The sequence below is a fragment of the Drosophila yakuba genome, chromosome 2R, assembly GCF_016746365.2.
Source record: "Drosophila yakuba strain Tai18E2 chromosome 2R, Prin_Dyak_Tai18E2_2.1, whole genome shotgun sequence".
Lineage (NCBI taxonomy): Eukaryota > Metazoa > Arthropoda > Insecta > Diptera > Drosophilidae > Drosophila > Drosophila yakuba.
Window position 1 is genome coordinate 858012 of NC_052528.2, and position 20588 is coordinate 878599.

Below are 20588 nucleotides of genomic sequence, written 5' to 3' on the forward strand. Positions count from 1 at the left end.
TATACAAAGTAGGGTCTTAGGCATATCTGCATAAAACGCTGTCAAAAATCATCTCTATTGCAGGGCAGAAATATTCGGAAATAAAATATATTTACCTTACAATACAATATACAATTCAGGTTTAAATATCATTAATATCAAACTTCTAGTTCATATAGCACCTATAGAAACCGTCGAAGGATTAATTGGAAATATTTGTAAAAATCATAAATTCGTTGTTTTTTTTATCATAAAATGCTTTCGTGCACAAGCTTATTTTTATTAATATATAATTATCGCACGGAAATTTAAACTTCTGATTATCAAATCAAGTTGACTTTCTTGTTCAGATTCTCTTTGTCTCTTTTCTTAGTTCTTCGTAGTTGTGCCTTTTAGGACTTTCTGTTAAACCAGTGCAAATGAATCTGAAACGCACTTTAAATTATTTTTAATTGTATGTTACAGCTCATTGAAAACAAGAGAGAACGCTATAGTCGTGTTCCCCGACTATCTGATACCCGTTATTCAGATGGTGGCAGTGCGAAGAGAAATTTCAACACTGACCGATTTTGCCGGCTTGAGAGCGTTAGAATGAAAATGAATGAAAATATATCACAACATTTTCAAAAGTGTGGGCGTGACAAAAAGTTTTTCTGCAGATCGATAGAAATTTGCAATATTAATAAACAAAATATCAAAACATTTCACAAAAGTGTGAGTGTGACAGGCATTCTGCCTGTTGCATACTTATCAACGAATCTAGTATACCCTTTTACTCTACGAGTAACGGTTATAATTATTAAGATGAGTGTTTTAACAAACAATATCAGTTTATCTAAAATAATTGTGTATTACCGTTTAGCGGTTCAGAGTGAGCGTGTCCAAAAAATGTTTGAAACATCTTTAAAAATGGGCAATTAAGTTTAAATAAGACAAAATGTGAGCGTGACAGTTTTGGACGGATTTTGGGCGTCAGAGTGGACGTGGCCAAATGTCATAAGCATATCTATAGAAACTGGCAAGGCAAATAATAAAATGTTTAAAAAAAATGAATATTTTTTTTTTGGTTTTTGTGACCGTTAAAATGGAATCTATGTTTTTAGAATCTTCGTGCTTAGTCCTAACTTTCTATCTTCTACAGTTCCCGAGATCACAGCGTTTATGCAGACAGATGGACTCTACGTGGTGTGTGTTTTTGGTTCTGCTCTTCTTAGGCATTCGTGTAGGAATTAAAAATTAAGAAATTGATTTTATATATTTTGATAATAAAATCGATTTAACTTCTTTTAAATCTTTCAACCTTTTTTAATAAAAACTTAAATTATCTCTTCTTTTTTCCTTTTAAATAAATTTAATGTATTCATATTAGGAAATGTTAAACAATTAAATAGTTATTAATTTGTCGAAAGCTTTGCTGTTATTTTAACACAGCAAAAACACTATTTGTTTAGTCAATATAAGTATGTAACTTGATGATAAGAGGCCTTGACAAAGAGTCCTGCCACATATTGGCTTCTCGCTTTCTCATAGCTGTTGGACGGAAACATCCAGTTAATATACGACACTTGGAATCTGTGTGAGTAGCTTTCGAAAAAATATATATAGAACTCTTCGGAGTCAGTAAGGTTTCGCTCTCCTGGTGTCATTCGCTTCTTTTTTTTTAAATGTATAAGTATAAATAGAAGCGTCCTCAGCTCAACCACCTACAGTTCTTCATTGATCGCACATGTGAAAGGTTGTTAACGCCTTGAGCATCTGAGTAAGGGCGTGCATAGAAAAGTAAGAATTGGTAGATTTTTTTCTAAAAGTGGGCCTTTAGTTCATTCCCGTGACTCCATGGCAAGTGTACTTTTATTGATACCTTAATGCCAACGAAAATGTCTACAGACGTATGTAAAGAACATAAGATATAGTTAATAATTGCAAGATAAAAGTTTGTAATGGAAGACAAGTAAGTAAAATACTTGATCAACCATAAAAATAAACGAAATAATTCGAATTCCCTGTTGTTACATCGTGAAAGCAAAACGAGGATATAAACACTAATTAAAGTTCTTAGCGTTCAATGAACTCTCACAAACAACCGAAACCCGACTTGGTTCCCTGCCTCAGTAACTCAAAACTTGTTAAACCTCTTTTTGATTTTGGTTTTATTTTAATCCACCCATACGCTTCTAACTGCCTCTTGTTATTAATGGATTCGCGGTCGTAAATGGTCTGGGATCACGAAGAAAAATTTAAAATAATTTGACACCAAATAATCAAACCGGTTTATATTAGATAAATAATTATTTGTTTTGAAAAGAAAAAAAGTTGAAGAAAAAATATTAGTATGGTAACAAAACGAGTTAAAAAATAGTATTCTTATTTCAATAGTCTCTTATGCTTAATAAAAATAGAATCATAAATCAGAAATACTCGACCTAGCTCACAATTATTTAGAAATATCTGAACAATTTATTTATTCATAGTTAAGAACCAAAGTAACAAGGATAACTATCAATGGCAACATAGGATTTATATTACGTGAGTAAGACATCATTATTTTATTATATTTGAACAAACAATTATTTGGATAACGTTTGGCAATGTAAAAGATAAAACAATTAGAATTTTGATGTAATTGTATACTTAATATATAAAAAACTGGGCTTTACCGAATTAAAACAATTAATGATTACTTACAACAAAACTATATTTTATTGCATAGTATTTATAATTAATTTTTCGACTGTTAATATATCACTGTTAACTTCCATAGAGTTAAGTGATATAGTTTTATCAAATTACTAGAGGGCCCGCTGTTGATCGAAGAATAATAAAAGATGAAAATTTAAAAAAGGGTTTCTATTCAGATCTTTTATGCACAGATGTGCTCGTTGCCAACACATTCAATTCAGTATCAACACGAATATGAGTTAAGTAAATTAAAGGAGCGTTATTATGTATGTATGACAAAGAACGCCATACAAATTACTGCTTCGTTCACGGGAACAAAACAACATCAACATTCGCGACTTTGCTCGCACGGGAGCGAACACAAAAATAAATGCCGTGGCTCCCTTTGCAGTCGAGTCTAACTTTTTTTTTCTGGCTCTCTTTCAGTTGCCCACGCTAAAATTGTGTATGTATGCGTACACACGCATTGAACGTTTTCAATGCTTGCTTAGCGAGCTTGCATTTTATGCAATTTAAATTTATGTTTTTTATTTTTTAAAATAGGTTGCAGGTGGAATTAAAAAATTAAAATACCCATACGATTCTACAATTTTTTTTTCTGATTTTTTAAAAAAAAACTTCAAGTCTCTAAGACATGTGGTTTGGCCATGGCTGTGATATATCAGTCAGTCAGTGAGGACAAAGCATTTTATATATATAGATTAAATTCAGATTAAAATTAAATGTTTACAAAAATTAGTGTATACCAATTAGTGTACACTGTTTACCGAGTAAAGCATTTCACGATTAACAAGAGAGAACGCTATAGTCGAGTTCCTCGACTATCTGATACCCGTTACTCAGCTAGTGGAAGTGCGAAAGAGAGTCTTCAACACTGACGGTTTGAGGGCGTTAGAGTGGGCGTGGCAAAACGTTTTTTGGCAAATCGATAGAAATTTAAAAGACTAATACAAAAATGACAAAATATGAAAACATTTTTCAAAAGTGTGGGCGTGGCAGCTTTGGTCGGTTTCTCAAAAGTGTCGGGGGTGGCAGTTTTGGCCGGTTTGTGGGCGTCAGAGTGAGCGTGGCAACATGAATCGACAAACCATGTCTCTGGAGAATCAAAAGAAAATGGATTATCAAAAGAAAATGTCAAAATTTAATTTGATAATTCTATATCAATTAGCTTTCTTAGAATCAGTTACTAGATTCGTTGAAAAGTATGTAACAGGCAGAAGGAAGCGTTTCTCACCATATAAAGTGTTTATATTCTTGATCAGAATCAATAGCCGAGTCGATCTGGCCATGTCCGTCTGCCTGTCCGTCCGTATGAACATCCAGATCTCAGGAAGTATAACAGCTAGAAGGTTAAGATTCAGCATGTAAACTCTAAAGACATAGACAGAGCGCAGGCTTGGCCATGTTGGCACGCCCACTCCAACGACAACAAACCGCCCAAAACTGCCAACCCCACATTTTTAAAAAAATTTGTTAATTTTTAAATTTTATTTATTAGTCTAGTAAATTTCTATCGATTTGCCAAACAACGTTTTGCCACGCCCACTTTAACGCCCACAGACCGCCTAAAACTGCCACGCCCACAATTTTGAAAAATGGTTTGATATTTTTTCATTTTTGAATGTGACTTGTACATTTCTATCGATTTGGCAAAAAACTTTTTGCCACGACCACTCTAACGCCCACAAACCGACCAAAGCTGCCACGCCCACACTTTTGAAAAATGTTTTCATATATTGTCTTTTTGTATAAGTCTTTTAAATTTTTATCGATTTGCCAAAAAACGTTTTTTCACGCCCACTCTAACGCCCTCAAACCGTCAGCGTTGAAGACTCTCTTTCGCACTTCCACTTGCTGAGTAACGGGTATCAGATAGTTACGTCCACGATTGCCCTTGATGCATTTGCTTGTACAATGGCGAATTTGGAAATTTTATCGACACACGTAAGGAAGAGGGTCCACTCTGTTGAGAATATATCGATGTGGAGCATTTCTCCAGCATAAGAGGGAATTGGCGTCTGTCCGATTTTATGTCGACTATACTTGGCCATAGAACAGATATTGCAGTTAAATGCCGTTTCCGTTTTTAGGCGAAGCATGTTTGGGAAGAAGTAGTCTCGCAAGATCTGTTTCACATTTTTTTGGGATGCGCGATGGACCCTATTGTGTTCAGCTGTGTTCCGTTTTGTCTGTAATATCTTGCACCACATGTTTTGAATATCTAAATGTGGTATTTGGGAATGCTTCAATTGGTGAGTGTTGAATAAATGCTAGGATTGGACGCAATGTATTGCGTTGACGACTCCCGCATTCACAACATCTTTAATGGTTTTTATAAGGTTTTCCCGGTCGGAGGCACGTGCCTCATTTTGTTTTTAAAGAGAATACGGTTACTCACTGAAGAATTTTTATCTTCTTCTATAATGATCTGATTCCTGAAACAATTAATTGGCTTGTCTGTTGTGTCGATGGTATGGGTCAGTGATTCTTCTGTGGCTGCGTCTGACTCGTATGTGTCCTTACAAACCGTTTTGCTTTGGCAAGATAATGCGTCTGACTCGTATGAGTCTTCTAATGCGTTTACGTTCTGTCCAGATAACGCGTCTGCCACTAGGTTTTCTTTTCCTGGCGTGTAAATAAGTTTCGCCCCATAGTCTTCGATAATCCCATTCCAACGTTTTAGCTTCGCATTAGGATTTTTGTCCGAGATGGCGAAAGTGGTTGGTGATCGGTGTAGACGCGCAATTCTTTTACACCGTATATGTAATTACGAAGGTTGTGAAGCGCCCAAACTATGGCGAGAAGCGCTCGCTCGTTGATTGCAAAATTGTTTTCTTTATCACGCAGCGTGCGCGATATCATTGTAATTGGGCGGTTGTCTTGGAATAATACCGCTCCAAGTCCGTACCCAGATGCATCCGTCGTTAAGTCGAACGGTTTTTTAAAGTCTGGGTATGAAAGAAGAACATCTTCTGATGACAGTATCTCTCTTAGCCTCTTAAATGTTCTTTTTTGTTCTTCAGTCATATTTATATTAATTTTTTTTGACTGATACTTGCTTGTTTTCCCGTTTTCGCCTTTAAGGATTCCCGTTAGGGGGCCTGCGATTGACGCGTTTTTGATAAAACACCTGTAGTAACTTGCTAAACCTAGAAAATATCTGAGATCAAAAAGAGTTTTTTGGCACGGGAAACTCCTTTATGGCTTGTACCTTTTTTTTGAAAAACTTCGACTTTTCTTGAGATACCCTCATGCCTGCTTCAAGCAGTTTTCCGAGGACCCACTGTATGTCTTTGAAATGGCCCTTTTTTGTTTTTGAGAAAATAATAACATCTTCGACATACACGTAGCATATCTTCGAGATTCCTTCTCTTAAAACGTCATATATAGCTCTCTGAAAAATACTTGAGGCGTTCTTAAGCCCGAATGGTAATCTGCAAAACTCATATTTGCCATTGTTTATCGAGAAAGCTGTTTTTTCTCGGTCTTTCTCTGCTAACTCGATTTGGTGAAAGCCCGCTTTAATATTATATTTTGACTCGCCCATATTTGACAATATAGTCGAAATCGAAGGAATAGGGTACCTATCATCCACGGTTTTTGGGTTCAACTTTCTAAAGTCGTTAACCAACCGTTTCTTTTTTACCCCGTTTTGGTCAAATCCCTTTTTATCTACAACCCAAGTCGGGTTGTTGTAAGGCGATCGGGATGACATTATTACGCCATTCGCTAGAAGTTGTTTAACCTCCGCGTTTACAAATTCCGTTACGCCCATGGGGTGCGGGTATGATTTAGAGTATACCGGCTCTCCGTCTGTTTTTATGGTTGCCATTGTATTTGTGTTGTATGGTAGGGCTTCATCTGTGTCGGCGAAGGCCCTACAATTTTTTGCTATCATATTGTCAAAAGCGGCTTTTATTGCCGGTGGGACGTCCTTGTCTATTTGGATGAAGTTAACGTTTTCGGTTTTGGAAAATTGGATTTTTTCTACCCCGTTACTAGTTCCTAGTATATTTTTGGTAAGGTTGAGTCTTGCATTCACTTGTTTAAGTAAGTCAAGCCCGATGATTCCATCAAAGTCCTTAAGAACTTTAAGTATAAAAAAATGTGACCGTACATTAAACAGAGAAATTAGGCACTTTTGTTCTATTCTTGTATGGCCATAAATTGACATAACGCTAAACGGTTTTTCTACTGCCGCAATGCCATTAAGCCCTGGGCATGGTGCTATATAATTTTTTGAAGTGCCAGTATCAATAAGTAATTTGATTTTCCTCCCTGCTCCCTTACCCTAAAAAATTGCATACGTCGTCTGTGTCGGCGTCGTCTCCTATTTGATCAACCCTCTCATGTGCCACCTGCCTATAGTCTTCCTCTCCTGACCCCTGCTCTGGCATATAGTTAATTCTTTGTTGAGTCCCTGGGACTGGCCCCTTTGCCAAGTAGCAGGCTGCCTGGATCGAGTTGAGTTATCAATCTCCATTGGTTCGGGTGGCGGCGGCTGGCTGTGGGTGTTTCCCACATACGGACAAGACTGCTGCCTAAGCGAGCCAGTTTGATGGTTTCCTCCCCTTTGGGTTTGTATGAAATGAAATTTTTTTTAATTGCCCCTAGGTTCTGATCCTGTTCAATATAGTTATATGAATTTTTTTGTGATGGATTTCTCCACCCTGCCTGTCGCTGATTGTGTGGTTTATAATTTTTTTTCTCATTATGCCGGGCAAAGTTTGCCGCGAAAACACTTCTATCGTTACTCGATTCGGCTTCTTGAGCTAATGCCAATGCCTAATGCAAGTCCTGTGGTTGTGCCGGAAAAACGGCCATTTTCAGTGACGCATGTAAAGCGTCTTTTCTGTGTTTTTCATTGAGGACGGCTGCTGTGGCCGCGTCATGTGTCATAACTGTTTTATTTGTTAGAAGCGTTAGCTTCCGTTCTACCTCATCGTAATATTTGAGTAAGGGTAATTCCACCTGTCTTGATAAACTTAATTCTTATTTAATTACACGTGTCGGAGTTTTTTTGCGTATGTAAAGTCTAAGCGTCCTATTACCGCATGGAAATTGAACACAGTGCTAAATGAGGCTAGCACGGCGGCCGCTGGGCCTCTAACTTTATTTTTCAGAATTCCGACAGCTTGATAATGTCGGCTGCTGCCTTCGTAAGTCTCAAATACTTTGTATGCCGCATCTGCGGCCTGTCTCCAGGAGACGTAATTTTCTTGTTTCCTGTCAAATTCCGAGACGGATTTTATCATGTCGAGAGGTTCGTTGCACTCGCTTCCTGGTCTAATTTCAATTTCGCGGTATATCTGAATTTTTGGAGTTTTGCCTTTAAGCAAATTTAACTCCCGCGCAATGGCGGCTAATTTCTCTTCGAATATCTCTCCCTGCCTTTGGAGCGCACCGGCTATGGCGGCCTCCATATTTGCAATCTGCTCTGCTTGCATTAGTAACACTTGCTGATTTCCTGAATTCCTATCGTCGAGAATGCTGTCCCGAATGTGTGCAGCCTATTGGCTTGTTTTTGTACTTTTGTTTCTAAAAGTTTTTTATACTCTTCTAACACTTTCTCGTCTGACGAGGCGTTGTCATTCTCTCTATACATGAAAAAAGATCGTTGGTTATATTTTTTTCTCAGTGGGTCTCAGTGAATAAAAATATTTAAATCTATTTTATTTAAGTTTGTTTTTAAATATCGGCAGCATTTATTCTTCCGCTATTTTGTGTTGGCGAATCACTTTAGACAAAAAGCATACTCACATGTTCTTATTTTATCGTCTAGATTTGCGTTTTGCCGAGGGTCCCTTGCTGCTGCAGCACCAGCAGCTGTCGTCGCTGCTGCTGCTGCTGCCATTGGTATAGGTCAGGTGTTGTCGCTGCTACCGCTGCTGCTTTTCTATGGTGTGGGAAGTCTTGCAGTTCCCCTTTGTTGTTTTGTATGTTTATACCCGTTACTCGTAGAGTAAAAGGGTATACTAGATTCGTTGAAAAGTATGTAACAGGCAGAAGGAAGCGTTTTCGACCATATAAAGTATATATATTCTTGATCAGGAGTCGATCTGGCCATGTCCGTCCGTCTGTCTGTACGTCCATATGAACGTCGAGATCTCAGGAACTACAAAAGCTAGAAAGTTGAGATTAAGCATACAGACTCCAGAGACATAGAAGCAGCGCAAGTTTGTCGATTCATGTTGCCACGCCCACAAACCGCCCAAAACTGCCACGCCCACACTTTTGAAAAATAATTAGATATTTTTTCATTTTTGTATTGGTCTTGTAAATTTCTATCGATTTGCCAAAAAACTTTTTGCCACGCCCACTCTAACGCCCACAAACCGCCAAAAGCTGTCAGTGTTGAAGACTGAGTAACGGGTATCAGATAGTCTCTTGTTTTATTTTGTCGTCGTGGCTTGTTTACCGACGGCTTTTGGTTTCTGGTACTGCTGCTGTTGCCGCTTGGGCACGGGCGCTGTTTCTGCAGCTGTTGTTGCCGCTGGTTTTGGTGTTGTTGCTGTAGCTTCTACCGCTGCTGCTTTTTTCTGTTGTGAGAAGTCCTGTAGTTCTCCTTTGTAGTTTTGTATGTGTTAATGTTCTTCTGCACTTGTTTTATTTTTAGTCGCGTGTTGTTGCTGTATTTTCGCACTTTTTAACACGTCGCTTGGGATCGTTAGTTGGTTGGGCGCCAGTTAACAAATCACTTGGTTTGTAGTTTAATATTTTATATCTTTATTCTCTTTATATCTCCCGTTAGGGAGAGGGTTTAAATTGAATTGTCGAGACTGTTAAACCCCGGAGTACAAAATTAGACTAACTTAAAGAGCTACCCGTTTCCTAGCTTGAGGCCTCTGTCTCGCTGCAGCGCAGTCTCCGAAGCGTCAGGTCAGCATTCCGATATTCGGTGTCAGTCACTCGCTCCGCGAGTGCTCCGACCGGGCTCCGGGCAATTGCCTTGGAATGCGCGATCAGCAGTTCCTCCAATGCGCGTGCAAGCCATCGGACATAGTGGCCTACAATTCGGCAGTTTCTCTCCGCGAGAACCGCCTGTCTTATACTTATACTTATACTTTTTAGGGTCGGAAATGCTTCTTTCTTCCTGTTACGTATTTTCAACGATTTGGTGTACCCTTTTACTCTACAAGCTCCCACCGAACTTCTTAAACATCTAACAACAAAAAAGTGGTATCTTTAAAATTCATTCTTAAAATGGGATATATTTTTTATGTATTGATAAATAGTATAGAAGTACGTAGTCGATATTTTTGATAAATAAATCTATAAATGAATTAACTTCATTGAATCGATAGCTGCGCAGCGTCTCCTTTAATTTACTTTCGGACGTACACATTACCGTATCATAGCTTTACACATCCGGCGATTCGATATAAGTTTATTTAGCGCGTAGCTACGGCAATGCGTTGAGAAAAGTTTAGAGAGGGCTCAAAGTAATAGAACAGACAGACCGAGAGAAAAGAGCATAGGGAAATAAACGTGAGGCAGCTCTGGAAGTTATCAAGAAGAAAGACCGCTAAAGAATTAAGACACGTGTAGCTAAGGTTCTAAAAGCAGAACGTGGCTTATCTAAGGTGCCTTGCTACCACGCCTATCGAGAATAGACCATGGCCTCCCAGTCGACAGTGAGTGTAGCGTTGAGAGAGTATTAACTTAACAATTTTTCATAAAACTACGAATTAATTCCAACACCTAGTAGTATACTATTTTACTCCACGAATACAAAAAACCTGGTGTGTATCGAGTTTGGAAATTGTATAAATATGTGGGATTGGAGTAAGTTGGCATTATCATGCAGCCTAGATGTTTGGGAGTGCACACACTGTTTCCTATATCAGCCAGATCCTAACAGCATTGCCAACAGTCTCTCTCTCCCATGGTGTCTCTGAAGTAATTCAGTCGCTGCAGAATTTTTAACGAAGTCAGTCGATGCGTTTATTAGTGCGAGAGTCGTAGTTCTTTTCATATTTATAATTATTAATTTCAAACTTTGTGAACAATACCCTAAATAATAAACTTAATTTGTATTATCCCTACAAATTATTGGGGGCTCGTCCGGGATCGTTCAAAGAATAAAATTAATAAAAGTGCATTAACACTAACGAATTTGAGAGAACGAAGGAGAAGATAAACTGGCGTGCGACAATTCGACGAAGCAAAACTGGAGCAAATTCTGGATCTTTTCTCGACAAAGAAGAGACCCTTTGAAAGAATATTTAAGTGACGGTTGCAACGACGACGCAAGAGCAACGGTGAGACTAGTAGAAAGTCTTTCGACGTGCACATGAAAGTTCTTGGGCATTTTGAAGACGTGTCGAAACAAGAATTTTTCGTGGTGAAATTCCGTATCGAAGAGCGGATAGAGCTGGCGAAAGAAACGACGAATTTTAAAGGAACGACAACGAGAGGATAACGACAAAGAGAGGATAACGACAAAGAGAGGATAACGACAACGAGAGGACAACGACAACGACAAACCAAATAAAGAAGGAAACAGTAAACGAGTAGTGGAGATCATACGACGCAAAAACAAGAGAAGCATCGACGGCGTGAAAAAATACGTGCATTTCGACGGGAACGACGAAGAAATAAAAACAGCAGCTGAGACGCAAATAGAGACAAGGCTTGGAGCTGGCAATATTGCAACAACTAGTTTTGCACAGCGACGAGTATATAAGTACATATTTTTGAACAAAACGACGAAATAACGAAGAGCAGGAGCAGCGACGGCGACGTAAGGGCAATCGACGACGTGATCTGTAACGCAATACGGAGCGAGGTTACGGCGAAGACGAATTTCGCAACGCAGAAGAACTTAAATACGACGACATTGAAGAGACGAGAAGTGCGGCGGAAGAGAGTCGTAACAACTGGTTGGGTGGGCGAGAGGCTGCGCATTTAACAAATTGATTTTAAAATTTGTTTAACATTGTTTAATATAATATATTCATTGTTAACATTTAAATGAATTTGTAAACGGCTCATGCACTAACATGGATGCTAGACAAATTCTCGAATTGACCGTGCCTTTTTTAAAAGCAAAATTAACGGAATTGGGTTTGGATACCAATGGGCGAAAGAGCGCTTTGCAGGACAGATTATTTGAACACTATGGCATAGATGCGGCCGGTGAGGAAGAGGATGCAGTAAGTGTTTCGGGTTCATCTAATTATCAAGATGTTAGTCACCACGTAGGCTCGAGATTTACTCTACGCGATGTCCAAGACAGCATTTCATCATTTTCTGGCTTAGACCACGAAGACGTCTGTTGTGTATGTGTGCATATTAGAAACGACGCGTTCTGCTTTAGGGTGAGACAACAACTGACTTTTTTTATTTTGCTTTGCTGATCAGGAATGATTTTTGGTATACTAGGGTTAGTGTTGTATAACGTAGATATTAAGAGGATAAGTAGAGTAATTTCAACAGAGTGGTGAGATGTATATTTGAATTAACATATATAACACATCTCTCCCCTTAATTTAATGGCATTTTTTTGTTAGTATGGCGCTTCCTGAAGTTCGTGGTCTGATAGCGGTTGACTTCTTGGCGTGTCCGAGAGCTTCTACGAATCGGAATACCTGAACGGCGAGGCTGAGGATTCTTCTGAACGTTGGGCTGTGACTCTTCAGAAACTCGGCTTGGCTGAACATCCTGTGACGGTTCGGATATCGGATCTTCTTGTTGTGTAGCCGCTGACTGAGCTTCCAGCTGAGTTGTGGGCTGATTTGGGAGATCAGGTGCCCACCAATATGTAGTGTTTTCTTCCTTAGAATCCTTGATGGCATCTGGACCAAATCTTGGCTTGATTTGATTGATGTGACGCTTGATGACACCTGTTTTGGTACGAAGGATGAATAGCATATGTCCTACAGGCCGGTCGATGACAGCTTCTATCCACTTTTCCCCTCTTGCGTAGTTTCGAGCAAATACTTTCTGGCTTGGAAAATACTTCGTAGATGCTAGTGGCTTACTATCAGATTTCTTCTCTAATAGTTGGCTTAAAATAGTGCGAACTGGGCGACCGTGTAGAAGTTCTGCTGGAGATTTACCTTCTGCATTTGGTGTAAAACGATACGAACTTAAATATTTCGTAACGGCTGCTCTGACAGATAACCCATCTCTGATATTTTTGCCCACTGCTGTTTTGAATGATTGTACGAATCGCTCAGCAAGACCATTTGATGCTGGATGAAATGGTGCAGTGGTGATGTGGTTTATTCCAAAGTTCTTGCAAAATACCTTGAAACTTTCTGCTGTTAGCTGGGGACCATTATCGCTAACTAAGGTTTTCGGATAACCTTCGATGGCAAATATTGTTGTGAGTGCTGAAATAGTATTTTCTGTTGTGGTGGACGACATTTGCGTTATAAATGGGAACTGAGAGTAAGCGTCAACGCAAATTAACCACATTGAATTAAAAATCGGACCCGCAAAGTCGATATGTATTCTTTCCCAGGCGGATGTAGTGTTTGGCCAGCTAAAAAACTCTTTTGCAGGAGCTGGATTAGCCACTTTGCAGATGTTACAATCTTTTGCTAATTGGTTGATATCCTCGTCGATCCCTGGCCACCACACATGTTGACGTGCTAGTTGTTTCATACGTACGATTCCCCAATGACCATCGTGTAGGAAATTAAGAATCGTTTTACGTAGCTTGCTTGGAATAATAACTCGGTTTACTTCAGAATGAAGGCAAAGAAGGCTGCTGTTGAACGTGAGGGCAAATCTTCGGTTAAAATATGGCATTAATTCTCTTTCTACCTGTTCAGGCCAGCCATTGTAAACGTATTTATAAACTTCCTTTAGAATATAATCGTGTTCAATGTTTCGCTTGACTACATCGACATTTATCGGGCAAGATACTTCGACTATGTTATAGCATGCCTCCTCCTGATCAAATTTATCATCAGAGTTGACTGGAAGACGTGAGAGTGCGTCTGCATTTCCATGTGCGGTTGTCGAACGATATTTTATATCGTACTGATAGGCCATCAGAATTATAGCCCAGCGCTGGAGTCGGTTTGAAGTCATCGTTGGTAGATGCTTGCTTGGTGAAAATATCGTAACTAAAGGCTTATGATCAGTGATTAGGATAAATTTTCTACCGTATAGATACTGATGAAACTTTTGTACTCCAAATATAATAGAAAGTGCTTCCTTTTCTATTTGGCTGTACCTGACTTGGTGCACATCTAGAGTTTTAGATGCAAAAGCGATTGGCTTTTCTCTGTTACCCGGATGCAGGTGTGACAACACGACTCCTATACCGAATGAAGAAGCGTCGGTAGCTAAAACGAGCGGAAGGTCCTCGTTAAAATGTACTAGCTCTGTAGCGTTTAAAATATGTGTTTTAAGTGCTGTGAATGCCCGTTGCTGGTCTGTTCCAAACTTGAATAGTGTGTTTTTTCTGCGCAGCTGATTCAGCGGAGCTGCTACTTGTGAATAATTTGGGATAAAATTGCAATAATAGTTTACTTTACCCATAAACGCATCTAACTGTTGTAGATTAGTGGGCGGCTTCAATTCCTTGACAGCTTCTAGTCCTGAGGTATCCGGAAGGATGCCCTTACTGCTCACTCTTCTCCCCAAATATTCGATTTCTTCTTTGAGGAAGAAACATTTTTCTTTCTTACATTTTATACCATTCTCTTGTAGAATACCTAAAATTCTTTCAAGGCGAGCAAGGTGTTGCTCAGTCGTAGGCGCTGAGATAATTATGTCGTCGAGGTAATTCCCACAACCTTCTATGCCATTTAGAAGTTGCTCGAGATGCCGTTGGAATATAGCTGGAGCGCTGGCTATTCCATACGGTAAACGTTGGTACTGGAAAAGTCCTAACGGCGTGTTGACAACCATAATTTTCTTCGTTGCATCATCTAGTTCCATTTGTAGGTATGCGTCCTTCAGATCGATTTTGGAAAAATGTTTTCCATGGCGAATGGCATGAAATAGAGTTTCTCGCGTTGGCAATGGGTATTGCTCGATGTCCAATTGGGATTTGACACCTTGTTTAAAGTCGCCACAAATACGTAGTGCTCCACCCGGCTTGGGTGCTAGTACTATCGGAGATGCCCAATTGCTGAATTTAATGGGTTTCCAAATACCTGCATTTGTGAGACGCTGCGCTTCCTCTTTAAATTTGTCCATTTGTGCAAACGGAATCTGTCGGCTTTTGTAGAATTTTGGAACCGAATTTGGCTTTAAGTATATGCTTGCCTTAAAGTTTTTTATAGTTCCGATAGCAGGTTCAAATACTTCCTTATATTTGGTGCAAAGGTCAGTCATTTGAGACAGCTGTGCTTCGCTTACATTTGAAATTTGCTGAATTTCGAAATTGAATGTTTTGAACAAATCCAAACCAAAAAGATTGTTTGAATTTTCCACGTTTGCCACGATGATCGTTACGTTTGCTGATTTGTTGCCACACTTTGCCTCAGTGTGCAGTTCACCCAAAACTGGAATTTCGCTTTGGCCAAACGCATGCAAAATACGAATACATTTTGCTAATTTAGGGCTGCCAACTTGGCGGTATGTTTGCAAATTCATCACCGACACAGTTGCACCTGAATCCATTTGAAACGGAACGATTGTATTTAGAATTTGAACATCAATCATGGTTTTATTGATTTCAAACCTAGCTAATTTTTCCACAGTGTATACCGTTTGGATAGTATCGGTGTTTTTGTTTTGGTTCTTTTTGTCACTATTTTCCATCTTCATTTTGCACTGTTTTGACATGCATACAACAGCTATGTGTCCCTTTCTTCCACATGTATGGCAAATGGCATCACGAAATTTACATTTTTCGCGCATGTGTGAGTTTCCACAGCCGGAGCAAGATTTGAGCGCGATCTTGCCTCCTTTTCCATCCCCACTGTTACGGTGTTTGTGATTGTTTTTGTGTACGTAAACTGCGTTCATGTCTACTGATTTCTTGTCACTTTCCTTGATAACAGCTACTGTTTTCATTGTTGCCTCGTATGTTTCGGCAATAGAAATTACATCTTCTAGCGATGGCTGAAGCTTTTGCAAAGCTGCTGTGCGAATTGCGTCGTATGGCGTATGCACTATTATTTGATCGCGGATCATCTCATTTACATAGTTTAATGTACACCCTTCTGATTGGCATACAAATTGGCATTCGCGAGCTATGCCACGTAGATCAGCTACCCACTCCTTGTGTGTTTGTGAGTCCCGCATTTGCCGTTTGAAAAATTCATAACGAGCAGCGACAACATGCCGTTTTTGCTTGAAGTGCTCCGTTAACTTTTCGGTGATTTGTACATATGTGTGTGTGTTCGGATTTTCACTCCCGAATAGATTTTTCACTAGTTCGAAAACATGTGTACCTACCCAAGAAAGAAAATAGGCTTTTTTCTTCTCTTCGGCTAGAACTGAGTACGCTTTAAAATGTTGCGTTAGCTGTTGTAAATACGTCTCCCAATTTTGGCTATCCTTACTAAAACTTGGGAACGGCGGACACACAACGATTTGTTCTCCTGCTACGGGAAAGTTACGTTCCCGTTCAAGAAATGCTTGCATCCATTGTTGTTGCTGCTGAAGTAATTGTTGCTGTTGAGCCAACAACTCTTGTAAATTACTTTGATTCTCCATTGTTTTTTCGTTCGATCTCTTGCAATAGACTACCGACACGAATTTCTGTTTTTTTTACTCGTCGCCAATAATTGTTGTGTATGTGTGCATATTAGAAACGACGCGTTCTGCTTTAGGGTGAGACAACAACTGACTTTTTTTATTTTGCTTTGCTGATCAGGAATGATTTTTGGTATACTAGGGTTAGTGTTGTATAACGTAGATATTAAGAGGATAAGTAGAGTAATTTCAACAGAGTGGTGAGATGTATATTTGAATTAACATATATAACAACGTCAATCATTGGTTGTCTGAGTTCGAAGACGTTGCAGTAACCGTAGGCTGGGACAATTTGCAAAGATTTATCTATGCTAAACAACTTTTGACCGGAGCCGCCAAGCTTTATATCAAAAGCACAAACCGAATTAGAGGGTGGGTCGAGTTACAGCGCGCGTTAAAAGATGAGTTCGGCAAAAAATTATGCTCGGCTGAGATTCATAAGCTTCTGCGGCAAAGGCAAAAACAACCAAAAGAGACATGCATTGAGTTTTTGTACAACATGATGGAGATCAGCAAATCGATAAATCTTGATGAGGAGAGTTTAGTTTCTTATGTTGTAGAAGGCATACCGGATGGCAGGATAAATAAGGCTGGGCTGTATCGCGCAAAAACTATCAGAGAGCTGAAGGACGAAATTTCTATTTACGAAAAGATAAAGGGAAAAGGAATTAATAAGGATATTGTTAAGAAAGAGGTGGCAGTGAAACAAGGACAGAGTAATGGCCAGAGAAAATGCTTTAAGTGCAACAGTGAAGGCCACATTGCCAGAGATTGTAAGGGCGACGTAGTTTGCTATCATTGCAACCAGAAAGGGCACATATCCAAGAACTGCGCGGAAAAGAAAAATAATGTTGTCGTCAAGAATGAGAAAGCGAATGTCCTGGAAGTCAATGTTGAAAAAGGCTCAATATATAAAATGATAGTAGCAAATGGTTTGACATTCGTAGCGATGATCGATTCGGGATGCGACTTGTGCTTGATGAGGGAGGATATTTTCAGAAGCTTTGAGGATTTAAGGCTGAAGCCTGTATTTAAACATCTGAGAGGCATTGGCAAAGGTGAGCTAAGGACAATAGGATGCTTTGATATTAACCTTCAGGCAGATGGCGTATGCATTACCTCAACTTTTCACGTAGTAAAACAGAATGAATTGGAGTACGCAGCCATTATTGGAAATGATGTGCTCCAATGTATCGATGTCGTGTTCAGTTCGAAGGGGGTCTTATTTAAAGAAAAAGAAAAGGATTTCGCTACGGCATTCAAAGGAATGCGTGTCACTGAGATCATCGATTAGTCCTCCGTGCTCGACAAAATCGATCTATCTCACCTGGAAAAGAGTCAGAAGCTAAAGGTAGAAAATCTAGTTAAAGATTATAAACCAGTAAAGTCATTGGCGTCTCCAGTTAATATGAAGATCATATTGGAAGACGATGTACCCGTTTATCAGCGACCACGACGAACTTCGTACGAGAACAAATGTTTCATAGACAAGCAAGTGCAAGACTGACTGTCAGAGGGAATAATCGTACCAAGTTGCTCAGAGTATGCATCGCCTGTGGTACTAGTCTCAAAAAAGGATGGATCGAAGAGATTTTGTTGTGACTATCGGAAACTTAACCAGAAAATCAAGAAGGACAACTTTCGAATGAGCCTGATAGACGATGTTCTCGATAGATTGCAGGGGTCGAAAATCTTTACCACTCTCGACATGATGAACGGATTTTTCCACGTGCCGATCGACGAAGATTCAAGGAAGTTCACAGCATTCGTGACTCACAACGGACAGTATGAATTTACGCATGTTCCATTTGGCATCTCAAATTCCCCAGCTGTGTTTTGTCGTTATGTTTCAGCAGTCTTGCGAGAACTCATTCAAAATCAGACAATCGTAGTATACATGGACGATATAATAGTACCAAGCAAGGACGAGAACGATGGAATCAAGGCTTTGGAAATCGTATTGAGCGCAGCGTGGAAGGCAGGTTTGCGAATTAAGTGGGAGAAAGCACAGATTTTGAAAAGAAGAATCAACTTCTTAGGCTATACGATTGAGAATGGAACCATATCCCCAACTGACGAGAAAATCAAAGCTGTTGTTAACTTTCCAATCCCTCAAAGCAGGCAAGCTTTGCAGAGGTACTTGGGCTTAACGTCATACATGCGACGCTTTATCAAAGACTATGCCTTGGCAGCAAAGCCTTTGAGTGACATGCTTCGAAAGGAAGGCAATCAGAAGAACGATAGGAACCTCGTGATGACTGAGTTGGGTATCGCTTCCTTCAACCACTTAAAACAACTATTGGTATCAGCACCAGTACTGAAACTGTTTGACCCTTTAGCTGTTACAGAAGTACACACAGATGCGAGTAAATATGGCTTTGGCGGCGTTTTGATGCAGAAGGACCCAGATGATCAGCAATTTCACCCGATTGAATTTATGAGCCGCAAAACAAACAATTGTGAGGAGAAATACAGTTCCTATGAGCTCGAGGTTTTAGCCATTGTGAATGCGTTGAAAAAATGGAGAGTGTACTTGTTGGGAAAGCCGTTCACAGTGGTCACAGACTGCAACGCTTTTGCAATGACCATCAAAAAAGACGATCTGCCTCCTAGAGTTGCGTCGATCAAGCGTGATTTTGTGGAATCCGCTATAAGAAAGCACGACAAACGGCTGAGTGCATCTACGTGTCTCATCTTCGTTCCGGCTCGGTGCTCCACTTTATACTCGAATTCCTGCAATGACATTGCCCATTGCAGGAATTGTGGAGCACCGAGCCGGAACGAAGATGAGACACGTAGATGCACTCAGCCGTTTGTCGTGCTTTCTTATAGCGGATTCCACAAAATCACGCTTGATCGAAGCACAGAACAGGGACAACTGTATAAAAGCCGTCAAAGTTATATTGGCAAGTAATAAGGAGCACGAAGATTTTTATATAAAAAATAACATCCTTTGCAAGGATCCAGTAAATGAGCTTATAGTTGTTCCCGACTCGATGGTAGATGAAATCATTGCTACAGCACACAAAGAGGGTCACTTCGGAATAAAAAAAACCAGAGACATTTTGGAGAAGTCCTATTACATTCCAGGAATTCTGCCTAAAGTAGAAAGAGTGGTTAGAGCATGTGTAGAGTGCCTGATCATTGACTCTAAGCGCGGAAAAAAGGAGGGATTACTATCGCCGATCGACAAGGCTCAAGAACCACTCGGAACCTACCACATCGACCACGTTGGCCCACTTACCGATACAAAAAAGAAGTATAACCACATATTAGCAGTCGTGGATGGTTTTTCTAAATTTGTTTGGCTTTATCCAACAAAGTCAACAGGAACAGATGAGGTTATAGAAAAACTCGAGAAGCAAGCAGCAGTTTTTGGGAACCCTCGCAGAATAGTTACGGACAGAGGAACCGCATTCACTTCAGGATCCTTTACTGAATATTGCAATCGCGAAAGCATTCAACTACTCCACATTGCGACAGGTATTCCCAGAGGCAATGGACAAGTCGAACGAATACACAAAATTGTCATCCCGATGCTCGGCAAAATGTGTCAAGAAAACCCACTAAATTGGTATCGCCACGTAGACAGAGTTCAACAAATCATAAACAATACTCCACCTCGAACCACTAAATATAGTCCATTTAGAATTTTGACAGGATTGAATATGAGACTTAAGCTGAATGATATAAAAGACCTAATAGACGACTTAGAACTAGAAGAATTGAACGATGAGAGGGAAGAGATTCGAAAGAAAGCACAGGAAAACATAGAAAAAGTGCAGCAAGAGAATAGGAAAAACTTTAATGAGAAAAGAAAGGTTGAAAATGAATATGAAGAAGGAGATTTGGTAGCCATTAAGAGGACACAGTATGGAACAGGAATGAAACTTCGGCCAAAATTTTTCGGTCCGTATAAAATTACAAAAAAACTAAACCACGGTCGCTATGAAGTAATAAAGGAGGGGAATCAGGAAGGGCCAAAAACAACAACGACTGCAGCCGAATATATAAAAAAATGGAGTTCATTCAGGGGCGAATGAATATTCAGGATGGCCGATTGTGGGATTGGAGTAAGTTGGCATTATCATGCAGCCTAGATGTTTGGGAGTGCACACACTGCTTCCTATATCAGCCAGATCCTAACAGCATTGCCAACAGTCTCTCTCTCCCATGGTGTCTCTGAAGTAATTCAGTCGCTGCAGAATTTTTAACGAAGTCAGTCGATGCGTTTATTAGTGCGAGAGTCGTAGTTCTTTTCATTT

The 20588-nt window shown here is 39.7% G+C and overlaps 1 protein-coding gene across 5 annotated transcripts in view; it reads left to right on the plus strand.

Moving 5' to 3' along the window:
- The first annotated feature begins 1689 nt into the window (after window positions 1-1689).
- The window catches only part of LOC6539248 (probable chitinase 10), a 41520-nt gene continuing 22621 nt past the window's right edge, over window positions 1690-20588 (plus strand). For 3 of the 5 annotated variants that reach the window (XM_039372187.1, XM_002086110.3, XM_015189756.2), the window contains exons 1-2: window positions 1705-1758; window positions 2451-2505. The gene's annotated coding sequence lies outside the window, so the exon portion shown is untranslated. Of the gene's footprint in view, window positions 1759-2450; window positions 2506-20588 lie in introns of all 5 variants that reach the window. The other 2 variants (XM_015189755.2, XM_015189754.3) reach the window with 2 other exon arrangements.